General features: G+C 54.6%; 1 protein-coding gene and 18 non-coding genes across 20 annotated transcripts in view; all 19 read left to right on the top strand.

The window, feature by feature from the left end:
* Nucleotides 1-16, top strand: part of LOC134613105 (U1 spliceosomal RNA) — a 164-nt gene extending 148 nt beyond the window's left edge. Inside the window, exon 1 of the small nuclear RNA XR_010091133.1 lies at nt 1-16. This exon is cut by the window's left edge and continues 148 nt beyond it. This is a non-coding gene — a small nuclear RNA (U1 spliceosomal RNA).
* Nucleotides 1-18,680, top strand: part of SLC38A9 (solute carrier family 38 member 9) — a 325,631-nt gene that overhangs the window by 148,958 nt on the left and 157,993 nt on the right. The window lies entirely within an intron of this gene.
* On the top strand, nt 1,094-1,257 carry LOC134613039 (U1 spliceosomal RNA). Its single transcript, XR_010091070.1, has one exon. It is a non-coding gene; the product is annotated as a U1 spliceosomal RNA (small nuclear RNA).
* On the top strand, nt 2,020-2,183 carry LOC134613104 (U1 spliceosomal RNA). Its single transcript, XR_010091132.1, has one exon. It is a non-coding gene; the product is annotated as a U1 spliceosomal RNA (small nuclear RNA).
* Nucleotides 3,262-3,425, top strand: LOC134612983 (U1 spliceosomal RNA). The gene has a single exon (XR_010091018.1). It is a non-coding gene; the product is annotated as a U1 spliceosomal RNA (small nuclear RNA).
* On the top strand, nt 4,185-4,348 carry LOC134613103 (U1 spliceosomal RNA). Its single transcript, XR_010091131.1, has one exon. It is a non-coding gene; the product is annotated as a U1 spliceosomal RNA (small nuclear RNA).
* LOC134612982 (U1 spliceosomal RNA) lies at nt 5,426-5,589 on the top strand. Its single transcript, XR_010091017.1, has one exon. It is a non-coding gene; the product is annotated as a U1 spliceosomal RNA (small nuclear RNA).
* Nucleotides 6,356-6,519, top strand: LOC134613102 (U1 spliceosomal RNA). Its single transcript, XR_010091130.1, has one exon. It is a non-coding gene; the product is annotated as a U1 spliceosomal RNA (small nuclear RNA).
* Nucleotides 7,598-7,761, top strand: LOC134612981 (U1 spliceosomal RNA). The gene has a single exon (XR_010091016.1). It is a non-coding gene; the product is annotated as a U1 spliceosomal RNA (small nuclear RNA).
* Nucleotides 8,532-8,695, top strand: LOC134613037 (U1 spliceosomal RNA). The gene has a single exon (XR_010091068.1). It is a non-coding gene; the product is annotated as a U1 spliceosomal RNA (small nuclear RNA).
* On the top strand, nt 9,467-9,630 carry LOC134613101 (U1 spliceosomal RNA). Its single transcript, XR_010091129.1, has one exon. It is a non-coding gene; the product is annotated as a U1 spliceosomal RNA (small nuclear RNA).
* Nucleotides 10,709-10,872, top strand: LOC134612980 (U1 spliceosomal RNA). Its single transcript, XR_010091015.1, has one exon. It is a non-coding gene; the product is annotated as a U1 spliceosomal RNA (small nuclear RNA).
* Nucleotides 11,636-11,799, top strand: LOC134613100 (U1 spliceosomal RNA). Its single transcript, XR_010091128.1, has one exon. It is a non-coding gene; the product is annotated as a U1 spliceosomal RNA (small nuclear RNA).
* LOC134612979 (U1 spliceosomal RNA) lies at nt 12,878-13,041 on the top strand. Its single transcript, XR_010091014.1, has one exon. It is a non-coding gene; the product is annotated as a U1 spliceosomal RNA (small nuclear RNA).
* On the top strand, nt 13,813-13,976 carry LOC134613036 (U1 spliceosomal RNA). Its single transcript, XR_010091067.1, has one exon. It is a non-coding gene; the product is annotated as a U1 spliceosomal RNA (small nuclear RNA).
* On the top strand, nt 14,748-14,911 carry LOC134613099 (U1 spliceosomal RNA). The gene has a single exon (XR_010091127.1). It is a non-coding gene; the product is annotated as a U1 spliceosomal RNA (small nuclear RNA).
* LOC134612978 (U1 spliceosomal RNA) lies at nt 15,990-16,153 on the top strand. The gene has a single exon (XR_010091013.1). It is a non-coding gene; the product is annotated as a U1 spliceosomal RNA (small nuclear RNA).
* LOC134613098 (U1 spliceosomal RNA) lies at nt 16,920-17,083 on the top strand. The gene has a single exon (XR_010091126.1). It is a non-coding gene; the product is annotated as a U1 spliceosomal RNA (small nuclear RNA).
* On the top strand, nt 18,162-18,325 carry LOC134612977 (U1 spliceosomal RNA). Its single transcript, XR_010091012.1, has one exon. It is a non-coding gene; the product is annotated as a U1 spliceosomal RNA (small nuclear RNA).

Here is an 18,680-nt window from a genome sequence, read left to right as displayed (position 1 = left end):
TTCGCGCTATCCCCTGATTTGTGCTGGTTTAAAGATAGATGGAGAGCGTGGGGGCACTGGTGAAAAGGCTGCATGGCAGTCTGCTGGTTGGTCGCTCGCTGCAGCTTTTCCTGCGACCCCCCCAAACATTTCTCGCCTCCTGCTTGTTTTGCTCTGCGCTCGGGCCCAATCGCCCCGTGGCTGGCACCGCAAACGCTCTCTCGCCACCTTTTTACTGTTTCTTGACGTTTCTCTGCTCCACTTCTTTGCAAAACACCCTTTCCTTGCTATGCCGCTCTCAAGACAACCAACAGATGGCACTGCAACACAATCACGAGCAGCCCAGCCTTTTGAAAGGTGCCTGGGTTTTTTTGCACAGTCGCCCAGAGCCTCTAGGATGCGCGCGCCACGCAGCGCGCTAGGCGTCCACTCGCGTTGGTTTTTCCGCCCATGCTTTGCCCTGCGCTTTGACGAGACGGGCGCCAGGTTGCGCTGCAGTTGCTGAATAGCTCTCCGAGCCAGTCCAGCACTGGGGGCCGACTTGCCCTTATCATCAGGGATGCAGGCATGAGCAGCAAGGAGGCATTCTCCCACTCTTTCGCCTGGCCCCAGCGCAGCTGAACCGATTCGCCCTGCTCCCCCGGGCGCACCGGAGGGTGCTGCAAAGTGGGGGGACGCTGGCCCTGCTCTCTTTGCAAACCCCAAGGGCTGCCTGGGAAGGGAAGGTGAGGGGGGAAGGGCCCTTGCTTAGCAGCTGCTGTTGCTCTGTAGCCACTGGGAGCAAACTGGCACTTGCATTCTCATGCAGACGAGACTAGCATTTCTCGTGGAAGCAAAGCGGGCTCTTGACTGAAAGCCTGGATAGATGTGGTCATCGTATGCAAATAAGGTTTGCTGCAAAGTACCCTGGGAGTGCACCCACTCGGCACGCGTGTGAGGGTTGCAGCTCTTCACGCGTGGAAAGCCTGGGCTCTTGACGGCAAGGCTTGAATTCGGGAGCTGCCTTTCTGGGTGCCTGTTTTGTCAGGAGAGACGAGTGGTACAGGAGGGAATGCTCCTTAAGCTGAAGGGGGGCTTTTGCGAGCTGCGTCCGTGCAGTCGGCCCTTCCAACTCATACTTACCTGGCAGGGGAGATACCATGATCATGAAGGTGGTTCTCCCAGGGCGAGGCTCACCCATTTCACTCCGGGTGTGCTGACCCCTGCGATTTCCCCAAATGCGGGAAACTCGACTGCATAATTTATGGTAGTGGGGGACTGCGTTCGCGCTTTCCCCTGGTCGTGCTTGTTCAAAGATAGATCTCTCTTTGCAAACTTTTCAGTCTCTCCCTCGGGCATTGCCCTGGTGCCTGTTCTTGCCTCCGTGCATCTCTTCTGGGTGCAGAAAGTATATTGTTCCTCTCCCCTGACATTGCAGGCTTCCCTGTTGCCCGCTGGTTTGTTTTGGGGTCTTTTTTTTTTTGTTGTTGTTGTTGGTTTTTGGGGAAGAGGGTTTGCTTTGGTTTTTGCATTTAAAATACATAAAGAAAGAAAGAAATAAATTAATACATTTTGAAACATTTGTGTCATCGTTACTCTGTAATTACCCTCGTCTATAGCTTCCTTAGCTTAACCCCCATCCATGACCCTCTACAGTCACGATGAAGGGGTTAAAAGGCCTTTTGCTGGCATAGGTGTGTGCAGACTTCACTCCCCGAGCAGAGCATAGGCTGCTGCGATGTGCTTTGATATGCAGACGAGGGAACTGAGCTCTAGAAAACAAAGGTGATTGCGACTGTCTGACTGGGAGAGTGTGGTCATCGTATGCAAATGTTTTTGCTGAAAGGCATCCTGGGAGTTGGCCCATTTTTGCGAAGGCTCCTCTGTCCGGGGCATGTAGGAGTGCAAGGGTGGGGCAGCTGCCGGTTACCCCACCAAGGGAGCAGCCGGCTCGAGGGATGCCTGGTGCCTCAGGGGAGCTGGGTGCTACTGCAGGGCCCGCCTCCCCATGCTCACAGGCGTGTGCCGGCGTAGCGCTTGTGTGCTCTCCCTTCCCAACTCATACTTACCTGGCTGGGGAGATACCATGATCACGAAGGTGGTTCTCCCAGGGCGAGGCTCACCCATTGCACTCCGGGTGTGCTGACCTCTGCGATTTCCCCAAATGCGGGAAACTCGACTGCATAATTTATGGTAGTGGGGGACTGCGTTCGCGCTATCCCCTGATTTGTGCTGGTTTAAAGATAGATGGAGAGCGTGGGGGCACTGGTGAAAAGGCTGCATGGCAGTCTGCTGGTTGGTCGCTCGCTGCAGCTTTTCCTGCGACCCCCCCCAAACATTTCTCGCCTCCTGCTTGTTTTGCTCTGCGCTCGGGCCCAATCGCCCCGTGGCTGGCACCGCAAACGCTCTCTCGCCACCTTTTTACTGTTTCTTGACGTTTCTCTGCTCCACTTCTTTGCAAAACACCCTTTCCTTGCTATGCCGCTCTCAAGACAACCAACAGATGGCACTGCAACACAATCACGAGCAGCCCAGCCTTTTGAAAGGTGCCTGGGTTTTTTTGCACAGTCGCCCAGAGCCTCTAGGATGCGCGCGCCACGCAGCGCGCTAGGCGTCCACTCGCGTTGGTTTTTCCGCCCATGCTTTGCCCTGCGCTTTGACGAGACGGGCGCCAGGTTGCGCTGCAGTTGCTGAATAGCTCTCCGAGCCAGTCCAGCACTGGGGGCCGACTTGCCCTTATCATCAGGGATGCAGGCATGAGCAGCAAGGAGGCATTCTCCCACTCTTTCGCCTGGCCCCAGCGCAGCTGAACCGTTTCGCCCTGCTCCCCCGGGCGCACCGGAGGGTGCTGCAAAGTGGGGGGACGCTGGCCCTGCTCTCTTTGCAAACCCCAAGGGCTGCCTGGGAAGGGAAGGTGAGGGGGGAAGGGCCCTTGCTTAGCAGCTGCTGTTGCTCTGTAGCCACTGGGAGCAAACTGGCACTTGCATTCTCATGCAGACGAGACTAGCATTTCTCGTGGAAGCAAAGCGGGCTCTTGACTGAAAGCCTGGATAGATGTGGTCATCGTATGCAAATAAGGTTTGCTGCAAAGTACCCTGGGAGTGCACCCACTCGGCACGCGTGTGAGGGTTGCAGCTCTTCACGCGTGGAAAGCCTGGGCTCTTGACGGCAAGGCTTGAATTCGGGAGCTGCCTTTCTGGGTGCCTGTTTTGTCAGGAGAGACGAGTGGTACAGGAGGGAATGCTCCTTAAGCTGAAGGGGGGCTTTTGCGAGCTGCGTCCGTGCAGTCGGCCCTTCCAACTCATACTTACCTGGCAGGGGAGATACCATGATCATGAAGGTGGTTCTCCCAGGGCGAGGCTCACCCATTGCACTCCGGGTGTGCTGACCCCTGCGATTTCCCCAAATGCGGGAAACTCGACTGCATAATTTATGGTAGTGGGGGACTGCGTTCGCGCTTTCCCCTGGTCGTGCTTGTTCAAAGATAGATCTCTCTTTGCAAACTTTTCAGTCTCTCCCTCGGGCATTGCCCTGGTGCCTGTTCTTGCCTCCGTGCATCTCTTCTGGGTGCAGAAAGTATATTGTTTCTCTCCCCTGACATTGCAGGCTTCCCTGTTGCCCGCTGGTTTGTTTTGGGGTCTTTTTTTTTTTTTTTTTTGTTGTTGGTTTTTGGGGAAGAGGGTTTGCTTTGGTTTTTGCATTTAAAATACAGAAAGAAAGAAATAAATTAATACATTTTGAAACATTTGTGTCATCGTTACTCTGTAATTACCCTCGTCTATAGCTTCCTTAGCTTAACCCCCATCCATGACCCTCTACAGTCACGATGAAGGGGTTAAAAGGCCTTTTGCTGGCATAGGTGTGTGCAGACTTCACTCCCCGAGCAGAGCATAGGCTGCTGCGATGTGCTTTGATATGCAGACGAGGGAACTGAGCTCTAGAAAACAAAGGTGATTGCGACTGTCTGACTGGGAGAGTGTGGTCATCGTATGCAAATGTTTTTGCTGAAAGGCATCCTGGGAGTTGGCCCATTTTTGCGAAGGCTCCTCTGTCCGGGGCATGTAGGAGTGCAAGGGTGGGGCAGCTGCCGGTTACCCCACCAAGGGAGCAGCCGGCTCGAGGGATGCCTGGTGCCTCAGGGGAGCTGGGTGCTACTGCAGGGCCCGCCTCCCCATGCTCACAGGCGTGTGCCGGCGTAGCGCTTGTGTGCTCTCCCTTCCCAACTCATACTTACCTGGCTGGGGAGATACCATGATCACGAAGGTGGTTCTCCCAGGGCGAGGCTCACCCATTGCACTCCGGGTGTGCTGACCTCTGCGATTTCCCCAAATGCGGGAAACTCGACTGCATAATTTATGGTAGTGGGGGACTGCGTTCGCGCTATCCCCTGATTTGTGCTGGTTTAAAGATAGATGGAGAGCGTGGGGGCACTGGTGAAAAGGCTGCATGGCAGTCTGCTGGTTGGTCGCTCGCTGCAGCTTTTCCTGCGACCCCCCCAAACATTTCTCGCCTCCTGCTTGTTTTGCTCTGCGCTCGGGCCCAATCGCCCCGTGGCTGGCACCGCAAACGCTCTCTCGCCACCTTTTTACTGTTTCTGGACGTTTCTCTGCTCCACTTCTTTGCAAAACACCCTTTCCTTGCTATGCCGCTCTCAAGACAACCAACAGATGGCACTGCAACACAATCACGAGCAGCCCAGCCTTTTGAAAGGTGCCTGGGTTTTTTTGCACAGTCGCCCAGAGCCTCTAGGATGCGCGCGCCACGCAGCGCGCTAGGCGTCCACTCGCGTTGGTTTTTCCGCCCATGCTTTGCCCTGCGCTTTGACGAGACGGGCGCCAGGTTGCGCTGCAGTTGCTGAATAGCTCTCCGAGCCAGTCCAGCACTGGGGGCCGACTTGCCCTTATCATCAGGGATGCAGGCATGAGCAGCAAGGAGGCATTCTCCCACTCTTTCGCCTGGCCCCAGCGCAGCTGAACCGATTCGCCCTGCTCCCCCGGGCGCACCGGAGGGTGCTGCAAAGTGGGGGGACGCTGGCCCTGCTCTCTTTGCAAACCCCAAGGGCTGCCTGGGAAGGGAAGGTGAGGGGGGAAGGGCCCTTGCTTAGCAGCTGCTGTTGCTCTGTAGCCACTGGGAGCAAACTGGCACTTGCATTCTCATGCAGACGAGACTAGCATTTCTCGTGGAAGCAAAGCGGGCTCTTGACTGAAAGCCTGGATAGATGTGGTCATCGTATGCAAATAAGGTTTGCTGCAAAGTACCCTGGGAGTGCACCCACTCGGCACGCGTGTGAGGGTTGCAGCTCTTCACGCGTGGAAAGCCTGGGCTCTTGACGGCAAGGCTTGAATTCGGGAGCTGCCTTTCTGGGTGCCTGTTTTGTCAGGAGAGACGAGTGGTACAGGAGGGAATGCTCCTTAAGCTGAAGGGGGGCTTTTGCGAGCTGCGTCCGTGCAGTCGGCCCTTCCAACTCATACTTACCTGGCAGGGGAGATACCATGATCATGAAGGTGGTTCTCCCAGGGCGAGGCTCACCCATTGCACTCCGGGTGTGCTGACCCCTGCGATTTCCCCAAATGCGGGAAACTCGACTGCATAATTTATGGTAGTGGGGGACTGCGTTCGCGCTTTCCCCTGGTCGTGCTTGTTCAAAGATAGATCTCTCTTTGCAAACTTTTCAGTCTCTCCCTCGGGCATTGCCCTGGTGCCTGTTCTTGCCTCCGTGCATCTCTTCTGGGTGCAGAAAGTATATTGTTCCTCTCCCCTGACATTGCAGGCTTCCCTGTTGCCCGCTGGTTTGTTTTGGGGTCTTTTTTTTTTTTTTTTTTGTTGTTGTTGGTTTTTGGGGAAGAGGGTTTGCTTTGGTTTTTGCATTTAAAATACATAAAGAAAGAAAGAAATAAATTAATACATTTTGAAACATTTGTGTCATCGTTACTCTGTAATTACCCTCGTCTATAGCTTCCTTAGCTTAACCCCCATTAATGACCCTCTACAGTCACGATGAAGGGGTTAAAAGGCCTTTTGCTGGCATAGGTGTGTGCAGACTTCACTCCCCGAGCAGAGCATAGGCTGCTGCGATGTGCTTTGATATGCAGACGAGGGAACTGAGCTCTAGAAAACAAAGGTGATTGCGACTGTCTGACTGGGAGAGTGTGGTCATCGTATGCAAATGTTTTTGCTGAAAGGCATCCTGGGAGTTGGCCCATTTTTGCGAAGGCTCCTCTGTCCGGGGCATGTAGGAGTGCAAGGGTGGGGCAGCTGCCGGTTACCCCACCAAGGGAGCAGCCGGCTCGAGGGATGCCTGGTGCCTCAGGGGAGCTGGGTGCTACTGCAGGGCCCGCCTCCCCATGCTCACAGGCGTGTGCCGGCGTAGCGCTTGTGTGCTCTCCCTTCCCAACTCATACTTACCTGGCTGGGGAGATACCATGATCACGAAGGTGGTTCTCCCAGGGCGAGGCTCACCCATTGCACTCCGGGTGTGCTGACCTCTGCGATTTCCCCAAATGCGGGAAACTCGACTGCATAATTTATGGTAGTGGGGGACTGCGTTCGCGCTATCCCCTGATTTGTGCTGGTTTAAAGATAGATGGAGAGCGTGGGGGCACTGGTGAAAAGGCTGCATGGCAGTCTGCTGGTTGGTCGCTCGCTGCAGCTTTTCCTGCGACCCCCCCCAAACATTTCTCGCCTCCTGCTTGTTTTGCTCTGCGCTCGGGCCCAATCGCCCCGTGGCTGGCACCGCAAACGCTCTCTCGCCACCTTTTTACTGTTTCTTGACGTTTCTCTGCTCCACTTCTTTGCAAAACACCCTTTCCTTGCTATGCCGCTCTCAAGACAACCAACAGATGGCACTGCAACACAATCACGAGCAGCCCAGCCTTTTGAAAGGTGCCTGGGTTTTTTTGCACAGTCGCCCAGAGCCTCTAGGATGCGCGCGCCACGCAGCGCGCTAGGCGTCCACTCGCGTTGGTTTTTCCGCCCATGCTTTGCCCTGCGCTTTGACGAGACGGGCGCCAGGTTGCGCTGCAGTTGCTGAATAGCTCTCCGAGCCAGTCCAGCACTGGGGGCCGACTTGCCCTTATCATCAGGGATGCAGGCATGAGCAGCAAGGAGGCATTCTCCCACTCTTTCGCCTGGCCCCAGCGCAGCTGAACCGATTCGCCCTGCTCCCCCGGGCGCACCGGAGGGTGCTGCAAAGTGGGGGGACGCTGGCCCTGCTCTCTTTGCAAACCCCAAGGGCTGCCTGGGAAGGGAAGGTGAGGGGGGAAGGGCCCTTGCTTAGCAGCTGCTGTTGCTCTGTAGCCACTGGGAGCAAACTGGCACTTGCATTCTCATGCAGACGAGACTAGCATTTCTCGTGGAAGCAAAGCGGGCTCTTGACTGAAAGCCTGGATAGATGTGGTCATCGTATGCAAATAAGGTTTGCTGCAAAGTACCCTGGGAGTGCACCCACTCGGCACGCGTGTGAGGGTTGCAGCTCTTCACGCGTGGAAAGCCTGGGCTCTTGACGGCAAGGCTTGAATTCGGGAGCTGCCTTTCTGGGTGCCTGTTTTGTCAGGAGAGACGAGTGGTACAGGAGGGAATGCTCCTTAAGCTGAAGGGGGGCTTTTGCGAGCTGCGTCCGTGCAGTCGGCCCTTCCAACTCATACTTACCTGGCAGGGGAGATACCATGATCATGAAGGTGGTTCTCCCAGGGCGAGGCTCACCCATTGCACTCCGGGTGTGCTGACCCCTGCGATTTCCCCAAATGCGGGAAACTCGACTGCATAATTTATGGTAGTGGGGGACTGCGTTCGCGCTTTCCCCTGGTCGTGCTTGTTCAAAGATAGATCTCTCTTTGCAAACTTTTCAGTCTCTCCCTCGGGCATTGCCCTGGTGCCTGTTCTTGCCTCCGTGCATCTCTTCTGGGTGCAGAAAGTATATTGTTCCTCTCCCCTGACATTGCAGGCTTCCCTGTTGCCCGCTGGTTTGTTTTGGGGTCTTTTTTTTTTTTTTTTTTTTTTTTTGTTGTTGGTTTTTGGGGAAGAGGGTTTGCTTTGGTTTTTGCATTTAAAATACATAAAGAAAGAAAGAAATAAATTAATACATTTTGAAACATTTGTGTCATCGTTACTCTGTAATTACCCTCGTCTATAGCTTCCTTAGCTTAACCCCCATCCATGACCCTCTACAGTCACGATGAAGGGGTTAAAAGGCCTTTTGCTGGCATAGGTGTGTGCAGACTTCACTCCCCGAGCAGAGCATAGGCTGCTGCGATGTGCTTTGATATGCAGACGAGGGAACTGAGCTCTAGAAAACAAAGGTGATTGCGACTGTCTGACTGGGAGAGTGTGGTCATCGTATGCAAATGTTTTTGCTGAAAGGCATCCTGGGAGTTGGCCCATTTTTGCGAAGGCTCCTCTGTCCGGGGCATGTAGGAGTGCAAGGGTGGGGCAGCTGCCGGTTACCCCACCAAGGGAGCAGCCGGCTCGAGGGATGCCTGGTGCCTCAGGGGAGCTGGGTGCTACTGCAGGGCCCGCCTCCCCATGCTCACAGGCGTGTGCCGGCGTAGCGCTTGTGTGCTCTCCCTTCCCAACTCATACTTACCTGGCTGGGGAGATACCATGATCACGAAGGTGGTTCTCCCAGGGCGAGGCTCACCCATTGCACTCCGGGTGTGCTGACCCCTGCGATTTCCCCAAATGCGGGAAACTCGACTGCATAATTTATGGTAGTGGGGGACTGCGTTCGCGCTTTCCCCTGGTCGTGCTTGTTCAAAGATAGATCTCTCTTTGCAAACTTTTCAGTCTCTCCCTCGGGCATTGCCCTGGTGCCTGTTCTTGCCTCCGTGCATCTCTTCTGGGTGCAGAAAGTATATTGTTCCTCTCCCCTGACATTGCAGGCTTCCCTGTTGCCCGCTGGTTTGTTTTGGGGTCTTTTTTTTTTTTTTTTTTTTTTTTTTGTTGTTGGTTTTTGGGGAAGAGGGTTTGCTTTGGTTTTTGCATTTAAAATACATAAAGAAAGAAAGAAATAAATTAATACATTTTGAAACATTTGTGTCATCGTTACTCTGTAATTACCCTCGTCTATAGCTTCCTTAGCTTAACCCCCATCCATGACCCTCTACAGTCACGATGAAGGGGTTAAAAGGCCTTTTGCTGGCATAGGTGTGTGCAGACTTCACTCCCCGAGCAGAGCATAGGCTGCTGCGATGTGCTTTGATATGCAGACGAGGGAACTGAGCTCTAGAAAACAAAGGTGATTGCGACTGTCTGACTGGGAGAGTGTGGTCATCGTATGCAAATGTTTTTGCTGAAAGGCATCCTGGGAGTTGGCCCATTTTTGCGAAGGCTCCTCTGTCCGGGGCATGTAGGAGTGCAAGGGTGGGGCAGCTGCCGGTTACCCCACCAAGGGAGCAGCCGGCTCGAGGGATGCCTGGTGCCTCAGGGGAGCTGGGTGCTACTGCAGGGCCCGCCTCCCCATGCTCACAGGCGTGTGCCGGCGTAGCGCTTGTGTGCTCTCCCTTCCCAACTCATACTTACCTGGCTGGGGAGATACCATGATCACGAAGGTGGTTCTCCCAGGGCGAGGCTCACCCATTGCACTCCGGGTGTGCTGACCTCTGCGATTTCCCCAAATGCGGGAAACTCGACTGCATAATTTATGGTAGTGGGGGACTGCGTTCGCGCTATCCCCTGATTTGTGCTGGTTTAAAGATAGATGGAGAGCGTGGGGGCACTGGTGAAAAGGCTGCATGGCAGTCTGCTGGTTGGTCGCTCGCTGCAGCTTTTCCTGCGACCCCCCCCAAACATTTCTCGCCTCCTGCTTGTTTTGCTCTGCGCTCGGGCCCAATCGCCCCGTGGCTGGCACCGCAAACGCTCTCTCGCCACCTTTTTACTGTTTCTTGACGTTTCTCTGCTCCACTTCTTTGCAAAACACCCTTTCCTTGCTATGCCGCTCTCAAGACAACCAACAGATGGCACTGCAACACAATCACGAGCAGCCCAGCCTTTTGAAAGGTGCCTGGGTTTTTTTGCACAGTCGCCCAGAGCCTCTAGGATGCGCGCGCCACGCAGCGCGCTAGGCGTCCACTCGCGTTGGTTTTTCCGCCCATGCTTTGCCCTGCGCTTTGACGAGACGGGCGCCAGGTTGCGCTGCAGTTGCTGAATAGCTCTCCGAGCCAGTCCAGCACTGGGGGCCGACTTGCCCTTATCATCAGGGATGCAGGCATGAGCAGCAAGGAGGCATTCTCCCACTCTTTCGCCTGGCCCCAGCGCAGCTGAACCGTTTCGCCCTGCTCCCCCGGGCGCACCGGAGGGTGCTGCAAAGTGGGGGGACGCTGGCCCTGCTCTCTTTGCAAACCCCAAGGGCTGCCTGGGAAGGGAAGGTGAGGGGGGAAGGGCCCTTGCTTAGCAGCTGCTGTTGCTCTGTAGCCACTGGGAGCAAACTGGCACTTGCATTCTCATGCAGACGAGACTAGCATTTCTCGTGGAAGCAAAGCGGGCTCTTGACTGAAAGCCTGGATAGATGTGGTCATCGTATGCAAATAAGGTTTGCTGCAAAGTACCCTGGGAGTGCACCCACTCGGCACGCGTGTGAGGGTTGCAGCTCTTCACGCGTGGAAAGCCTGGGCTCTTGACGGCAAGGCTTGAATTCGGGAGCTGCCTTTCTGGGTGCCTGTTTTGTCAGGAGAGACGAGTGGTACAGGAGGGAATGCTCCTTAAGCTGAAGGGGGGCTTTTGCGAGCTGCGTCCGTGCAGTCGGCCCTTCCAACTCATACTTACCTGGCAGGGGAGATACCATGATCATGAAGGTGGTTCTCCCAGGGCGAGGCTCACCCATTGCACTCCGGGTGTGCTGACCCCTGCGATTTCCCCAAATGCGGGAAACTCGACTGCATAATTTATGGTAGTGGGGGACTGCGTTCGCGCTTTCCCCTGGTCGTGCTTGTTCAAAGATAGATCTCTCTTTGCAAACTTTTCAGTCTCTCCCTCGGGCATTGCCCTGGTGCCTGTTCTTGCCTCCGTGCATCTCTTCTGGGTGCAGAAAGTATATTGTTCCTCTCCCCTGACATTGCAGGCTTCCCTGTTGCCCGCTGGTTTGTTTTGGGGTCTTTTTTTTTTTTGTTGTTGTTGTTGGTTTTTGGGGAAGAGGGTTTGCTTTGGTTTTTGCATTTAAAATACATAAAGAAAGAAAGAAATAAATTAATACATTTTGAAACATTTGTGTCATCGTTACTCTGTAATTACCCTCGTCTATAGCTTCCTTAGCTTAACCCCCATCCATGACCCTCTACAGTCACGATGAAGGGGTTAAAAGGCCTTTTGCTGGCATAGGTGTGTGCAGACTTCACTCCCCGAGCAGAGCATAGGCTGCTGCGATGTGCTTTGATATGCAGACGAGGGAACTGAGCTCTAGAAAACAAAGGTGATTGCGACTGTCTGACTGGGAGAGTGTGGTCATCGTATGCAAATGTTTTTGCTGAAAGGCATCCTGGGAGTTGGCCCATTTTTGCGAAGGCTCCTCTGTCCGGGGCATGTAGGAGTGCAAGGGTGGGGCAGCTGCCGGTTACCCCACCAAGGGAGCAGCCGGCTCGAGGGATGCCTGGTGCCTCAGGGGAGCTGGGTGCTACTGCAGGGCCCGCCTCCCCATGCTCACAGGCGTGTGCCGGCGTAGCGCTTGTGTGCTCTCCCTTCCCAACTCATACTTACCTGGCTGGGGAGATACCATGATCACGAAGGTGGTTCTCCCAGGGCGAGGCTCACCCATTGCACTCCGGGTGTGCTGACCTCTGCGATTTCCCCAAATGCGGGAAACTCGACTGCATAATTTATGGTAGTGGGGGACTGCGTTCGCGCTATCCCCTGATTTGTGCTGGTTTAAAGATAGATGGAGAGCGTGGGGGCACTGGTGAAAAGGCTGCATGGCAGTCTGCTGGTTGGTCGCTCGCTGCAGCTTTTCCTGCGACCCCCCCCAAACATTTCTCGCCTCCTGCTTGTTTTGCTCTGCGCTCGGGCCCAATCGCCCCGTGGCTGGCACCGCAAACGCTCTCTCGCCACCTTTTTACTGTTTCTGGACGTTTCTCTGCTCCACTTCTTTGCAAAACACCCTTTCCTTGCTATGCCGCTCTCAAGACAACCAACAGATGGCACTGCAACACAATCACGAGCAGCCCAGCCTTTTGAAAGGTGCCTGGGTTTTTTTGCACAGTCGCCCAGAGCCTCTAGGATGCGCGCGCCACGCAGCGCGCTAGGCGTCCACTCGCGTTGGTTTTTCCGCCCATGCTTTGCCCTGCGCTTTGACGAGACGGGCGCCAGGTTGCGCTGCAGTTGCTGAATAGCTCTCCGAGCCAGTCCAGCACTGGGGGCCGACTTGCCCTTATCATCAGGGATGCAGGCATGAGCAGCAAGGAGGCATTCTCCCACTCTTTCGCCTGGCCCCAGCGCAGCTGAACCGATTCGCCCTGCTCCCCCGGGCGCACCGGAGGGTGCTGCAAAGTGGGGGGACGCTGGCCCTGCTCTCTTTGCAAACCCCAAGGGCTGCCTGGGAAGGGAAGGTGAGGGGGGAAGGGCCCTTGCTTAGCAGCTGCTGTTGCTCTGTAGCCACTGGGAGCAAACTGGCACTTGCATTCTCATGCAGACGAGACTAGCATTTCTCGTGGAAGCAAAGCGGGCTCTTGACTGAAAGCCTGGATAGATGTGGTCATCGTATGCAAATAAGGTTTGCTGCAAAGTACCCTGGGAGTGCACCCACTCGGCACGCGTGTGAGGGTTGCAGCTCTTCACGCGTGGAAAGCCTGGGCTCTTGACGGCAAGGCTTGAATTCGGGAGCTGCCTTTCTGGGTGCCTGTTTTGTCAGGAGAGACGAGTGGTACAGGAGGGAATGCTCCTTAAGCTGAAGGGGGGCTTTTGCGAGCTGCGTCCGTGCAGTCGGCCCTTCCAACTCATACTTACCTGGCAGGGGAGATACCATGATCATGAAGGTGGTTCTCCCAGGGCGAGGCTCACCCATTGCACTCCGGGTGTGCTGACCCCTGCGATTTCCCCAAATGCGGGAAACTCGACTGCATAATTTATGGTAGTGGGGGACTGCGTTCGCGCTTTCCCCTGGTCGTGCTTGTTCAAAGATAGATCTCTCTTTGCAAACTTTTCAGTCTCTCCCTCGGGCATTGCCCTGGTGCCTGTTCTTGCCTCCGTGCATCTCTTCTGGGTGCAGAAAGTATATTGTTCCTCTCCCCTGACATTGCAGGCTTCCCTGTTGCCCGCTGGTTTGTTTTGGGGTCTTTTTTTTTTTTTTTTTTTTTTTTTTGTTGTTGGTTTTTGGGGAAGAGGGTTTGCTTTGGTTTTTGCATTTAAAATACATAAAGAAAGAAAGAAATAAATTAATACATTTTGAAACATTTGTGTCATCGTTACTCTGTAATTACCCTCGTCTATAGCTTCCTTAGCTTAACCCCCATCCATGACCCTCTACAGTCACGATGAAGGGGTTAAAAGGCCTTTTGCTGGCATAGGTGTGTGCAGACTTCACTCCCCGAGCAGAGCATAGGCTGCTGCGATGTGCTTTGATATGCAGACGAGGGAACTGAGCTCTAGAAAACAAAGGTGATTGCGACTGTCTGACTGGGAGAGTGTGGTCATCGTATGCAAATGTTTTTGCTGAAAGGCATCCTGGGAGTTGGCCCATTTTTGCGAAGGCTCCTCTGTCCGGGGCATGTAGGAGTGCAAGGGTGGGGCAGCTGCCGGTTACCCCACCAAGGGAGCAGCCGGCTCGAGGGATGCCTGGTGCCTCAGGGGAGCTGGGTGCTACTGCAGGGCCCGCCTCCCCATGCTCACAGGCGTGTGCCGGCGTAGCGCTTGTGTGCTCTCCCTTCCCAACTCATACTTACCTGGCTGGGGAGATACCATGATCACGAAGGTGGTTCTCCCAGGGCGAGGCTCACCCATTGCACTCCGGGTGTGCTGACCCCTGCGATTTCCCCAAATGCGGGAAACTCGACTGCATAATTTATGGTAGTGGGGGACTGCGTTCGCGCTTTCCCCTGGTCGTGCTTGTTCAAAGATAGATCTCTCTTTGCAAACTTTTCAGTCTCTCCCTCGGGCATTGCCCTGGTGCCTGTTCTTGCCTCCGTGCATCTCTTCTGGGTGCAGAAAGTATATTGTTCCTCTCCCCTGACATTGCAGGCTTCCCTGTTGCCCGCTGGTTTGTTTTGGGGTCTTTTTTTTTTTTTTTTTTTTTTTTTTGTTGTTGGTTTTTGGGGAAGAGGGTTTGCTTTGGTTTTTGCATTTAAAATACATAAAGAAAGAAAGAAATAAATTAATACATTTTGAAACATTTGTGTCATCGTTACTCTGTAATTACCCTCGTCTATAGCTTCCTTAGCTTAACCCCCATCCATGACCCTCTACAGTCACGATGAAGGGGTTAAAAGGCCTTTTGCTGGCATAGGTGTGTGCAGACTTCACTCCCCGAGCAGAGCATAGGCTGCTGCGATGTGCTTTGATATGCAGACGAGGGAACTGAGCTCTAGAAAACAAAGGTGATTGCGACTGTCTGACTGGGAGAGTGTGGTCATCGTATGCAAATGTTTTTGCTGAAAGGCATCCTGGGAGTTGGCCCATTTTTGCGAAGGCTCCTCTGTCCGGGGCATGTAGGAGTGCAAGGGTGGGGCAGCTGCCGGTTACCCCACCAAGGGAGCAGCCGGCTCGAGGGATGCCTGGTGCCTCAGGGGAGCTGGGTGCTACTGCAGGGCCCGCCTCCCCATGCTCACAGGCGTGTGCCGGCGTAGCGCTTGTGTGCTCTCCCTTCCCAACTCATACTTACCTGGCTGGGGAGATACCATGATCACGAAGGTGGTTCTCCCAGGGCGAGGCTCACCCATTGCACTCCGGGTGTGCTGACCTCTGCGATTTCCCCAAATGCGGGAAACTCGACTGCATAATTTATGGTAGTGGGGGACTGCGTTCGCGCTATCCCCTGATTTGTGCTGGTTTAAAGATAGATGGAGAGCGTGGGGGCACTGGTGAAAAGGCTGCATGGCAGTCTGCTGGTTGGTCGCTCGCTGCAGCTTTTCCTGCGACCCCCCCCAAACATTTCTCGCCTCCTGCTTGTTTTGCTCTGCGCTCGGGCCCAATCGCCCCGTGGCTGGCACCGCAAACGCTCTCTCGCCACCTTTTTACTGTTTCTTGACGTTTCTCTGCTCCACTTCTTTGCAAAACACCCTTTCCTTGCTATGCCGCTCTCAAGACAACCAACAGATGGCACTGCAACACAATCACGAGCAGCCCAGCCTTTTGAAAGGTGCCTGGGTTTTTTTGCACAGTCGCCCAGAGCCTCTAGGATGCGCGCGCCACGCAGCGCGCTAGGCGTCCACTCGCGTTGGTTTTTCCGCCCATGCTTTGCCCTGCGCTTTGACGAGACGGGCGCCAGGTTGCGCTGCAGTTGCTGAATAGCTCTCCGAGCCAGTCCAGCACTGGGGGCCGACTTGCCCTTATCATCAGGGATGCAGGCATGAGCAGCAAGGAGGCATTCTCCCACTCTTTCGCCTGGCCCCAGCGCAGCTGAACCGTTTCGCCCTGCTCCCCCGGGCGCACCGGAGGGTGCTGCAAAGTGGGGGGACGCTGGCCCTGCTCTCTTTGCAAACCCCAAGGGCTGCCTGGGAAGGGAAGGTGAGGGGGGAAGGGCCCTTGCTTAGCAGCTGCTGTTGCTCTGTAGCCACTGGGAGCAAACTGGCACTTGCATTCTCATGCAGACGAGACTAGCATTTCTCGTGGAAGCAAAGCGGGCTCTTGACTGAAAGCCTGGATAGATGTGGTCATCGTATGCAAATAAGGTTTGCTGCAAAGTACCCTGGGAGTGCACCCACTCGGCACGCGTGTGAGGGTTGCAGCTCTTCACGCGTGGAAAGCCTGGGCTCTTGACGGCAAGGCTTGAATTCGGGAGCTGCCTTTCTGGGTGCCTGTTTTGTCAGGAGAGACGAGTGGTACAGGAGGGAATGCTCCTTAAGCTGAAGGGGGGCTTTTGCGAGCTGCGTCCGTGCAGTCGGCCCTTCCAACTCATACTTACCTGGCAGGGGAGATACCATGATCATGAAGGTGGTTCTCCCAGGGCGAGGCTCACCCATTGCACTCCGGGTGTGCTGACCCCTGCGATTTCCCCAAATGCGGGAAACTCGACTGCATAATTTATGGTAGTGGGGGACTGCGTTCGCGCTTTCCCCTGGTCGTGCTTGTTCAAAGATAGATCTCTCTTTGCAAACTTTTCAGTCTCTCCCTCGGGCATTGCCCTGGTGCCTGTTCTTGCCTCCGTGCATCTCTTCTGGGTGCAGAAAGTATATTGTTCCTCTCCCCTGACATTGCAGGCTTCCCTGTTGCCCGCTGGTTTGTTTTGGGGTCTTTTTTTTTTTTTTTTTTGTTGTTGTTGGTTTTTGGGGAAGAGGGTTTGCTTTGGTTTTTGCATTTAAAATACATAAAGAAAGAAAGAAATAAATTAATACATTTTGAAACATTTGTGTCATCGTTACTCTGTAATTACCCTCGTCTATAGCTTCCTTAGCTTAACCCCCATCCATGACCCTCTACAGTCACGATGAAGGGGTTAAAAGGCCTTTTGCTGGCATAGGTGTGTGCAGACTTCACTCCCCGAGCAGAGCATAGGCTGCTGCGATGTGCTTTGATATGCAGACGAGGGAACTGAGCTCTAGAAAACAAAGGTGATTGCGACTGTCTGACTGGGAGAGTGTGGTCATCGTATGCAAATGTTTTTGCTGAAAGGCATCCTGGGAGTTGGCCCATTTTTGCGAAGGCTCCTCTGTCCGGGGCATGTAGGAGTGCAAGGGTGGGGCAGCTGCCGGTTACCCCACCAAGGGAGCAGCCGGCTCGAGGGATGCCTGGTGCCTCAGGGGAGCTGGGTGCTACTGCAGGGCCCGCCTCCCCATGCTCACAGGCGTGTGCCGGCGTAGCGCTTGTGTGCTCTCCCTTCCCAACTCATACTTACCTGGCTGGGGAGATACCATGATCACGAAGGTGGTTCTCCCAGGGCGAGGCTCACCCATTGCACTCCGGGTGTGCTGACCTCTGCGATTTCCCCAAATGCGGGAAACTCGACTGCATAATTTATGGTAGTGGGGGACTGCGTTCGCGCTATCCCCTGATTTGTGCTGGTTTAAAGATAGATGGAGAGCGTGGGGGCACTGGTGAAAAGGCTGCATGGCAGTCTGCTGGTTGGTCGCTCGCTGCAGCTTTTCCTGCGACCCCCCCCAAACATTTCTCGCCTCCTGCTTGTTTTGCTCTGCGCTCGGGCCCAATCGCCCCGTGGCTGGCACCGCAAACGCTCTCTCGCCACCTTTTTACTGTTTCTGGACGTTTCTCTGCTCCACTTCTTTGCAAAACACCCTTTCCTTGCTATGCCGCTCTCAAGACAACCAACAGATGGCACTGCAACACAATCACGAGCAGCCCAGCCTTTTGAAAGGTGCCTGGGTTTTTTTGCACAGTCGCCCAGAGCCTCTAGGATGCGCGCGCCACGCAGCGCGCTAGGCGTCCACTCGCGTTGGTTTTTCCGCCCATGCTTTGCCCTGCGCTTTGACGAGACGGGCGCCAGGTTGCGCTGCAGTTGCTGAATAGCTCTCCGAGCCAGTCCAGCACTGGGGGCCGACTTGCCCTTATCATCAGGGATGCAGGCATGAGCAGCAAGGAGGCATTCTCCCACTCTTTCGCCTGGCCCCAGCGCAGCTGAACCGATTCGCCCTGCTCCCCCGGGCGCACCGGAGGGTGCTGCAAAGTGGGGGGACGCTGGCCCTGCTCTCTTTGCAAACCCCAAGGGCTGCCTGGGAAGGGAAGGTGAGGGGGGAAGGGCCCTTGCTTAGCAGCTGCTGTTGCTCTGTAGCCACTGGGAGCAAACTGGCACTTGCATTCTCATGCAGACGAGACTAGCATTTCTCGTGGAAGCAAAGCGGGCTCTTGACTGAAAGCCTGGATAGATGTGGTCATCGTATGCAAATAAGGTTTGCTGCAAAGTACCCTGGGAGTGCACCCACTCGGCACGCGTGTGAGGGTTGCAGCTCTTCACGCGTGGAAAGCCTGGGCTCTTGACGGCAAGGCTTGAATTCGGGAGCTGCCTTTCTGGGTGCCTGTTTTGTCAGGAGAGACGAGTGGTACAGGAGGGAATGCTCCTTAAGCTGAAGGGGGGCTTTTGCGAGCTGCGTCCGTGCAGTCGGCCCTTCCAACTCATACTTACCTGGCAGGGGAGATACCATGATCATGAAGGTGGTTCTCCCAGGGCGAGGCTCACCCATTGCACTCCGGGTGTGCTGACCCCTGCGATTTCCCCAAATGCGGGAAACTCGACTGCATAATTTATGGTAGTGGGGGACTGCGTTCGCGCTTTCCCCTGGTCGTGCTTGTTCAAAGATAGATCTCTCTTTGCAAACTTTTCAGTCTCTCCCTCGGGCATTGCCCTGGTGCCTGTTCTTGCCTCCGTGCATCTCTTCTGGGTGCAGAAAGTATATTGTTCCTCTCCCCTGACATTGCAGGCTTCCCTGTTGCCCGCTGGTTTGTTTTGGGGTCTTTTTTTTTTTTTTTTTTGTTGTTGTTGGTTTTTGGGGAAGAGGGTTTGCTTTGGTTTTTGCATTTAAAATACATAAAGAAAGAAAGAAATAAATTAATACATTTTGAAACATTTGTGTCATCGTTACTCTGTAATTACCCTCGTCTATAGCTTCCTTAGCTTAACCCCCATCCATGACCCT

The sequence above is a fragment of the Pelobates fuscus genome, chromosome 5, assembly GCF_036172605.1.
Source record: "Pelobates fuscus isolate aPelFus1 chromosome 5, aPelFus1.pri, whole genome shotgun sequence".
NCBI classification, from domain to species: Eukaryota; Metazoa; Chordata; class Amphibia; order Anura; family Pelobatidae; genus Pelobates; species Pelobates fuscus.
Note: the sequence above shows the minus strand (reverse complement) of the source record. Positions and strands in the feature narration are given on the sequence as shown.